The sequence below is a fragment of the Pongo abelii genome, chromosome 16 (assembly GCF_028885655.2).
Source record: "Pongo abelii isolate AG06213 chromosome 16, NHGRI_mPonAbe1-v2.0_pri, whole genome shotgun sequence".
Taxonomy (NCBI): Eukaryota; Metazoa; Chordata; class Mammalia; order Primates; family Hominidae; genus Pongo; species Pongo abelii.
In genome coordinates this window covers 1,582,501-1,583,120 of record NC_072001.2, presented here as the reverse complement: position 1 = coordinate 1,583,120, position 620 = coordinate 1,582,501, and positions in this window count along the sequence as shown.

Genomic DNA, 620 nt, shown 5'->3' with positions numbered 1-620 from the left:
GCTGTTCGCTTGAGCCCTGGAGGCAGCGGCAGCGGCGAGCGGAGGAAGCACCACCGCCCTCCGGGTCCGGGTCCGGGTCCGGCGACAGAGCGAGATTCCATCTCCAGAAAGAAGGAAAGAATGGGGGCGGGGGGTGGGGCGGAAACAAAAGAAAAATCACACACACACGAAGACCAAAAAAAAAAAAAAAAAACCACACACACACACACACACACACACACACACACACACACACACACACACACACACACACACACACACACACACACACACACACACACACACACACACACACACACACACACACGAAGACCAAAAAAAAAAAACAGGAGGAAGCATTACCGACCGACGTCAACGGCGACTCCCTCCCTCTTAAAAGTCCCGCGGACCAAACTCCAGATGGGGCTGAAAAAAATGTAGGACAGGGAGTTCCGCGTGGTGCCAGCTCCACCGAAGGTCGAGGCCGGTGAAGGGAACCGGCGCGTGAACGGCAATCGGCGCCCTCGCAGCGATCCACCGCAGCCTGGAGAGGGAACCGCCAGCGGCCGCCTGCTGGTCGACCCGGGGCACTGCGCGCCGCCGGCCAAGTCCGGAGCCCGCGGGGGACCGCTGGTCGACCC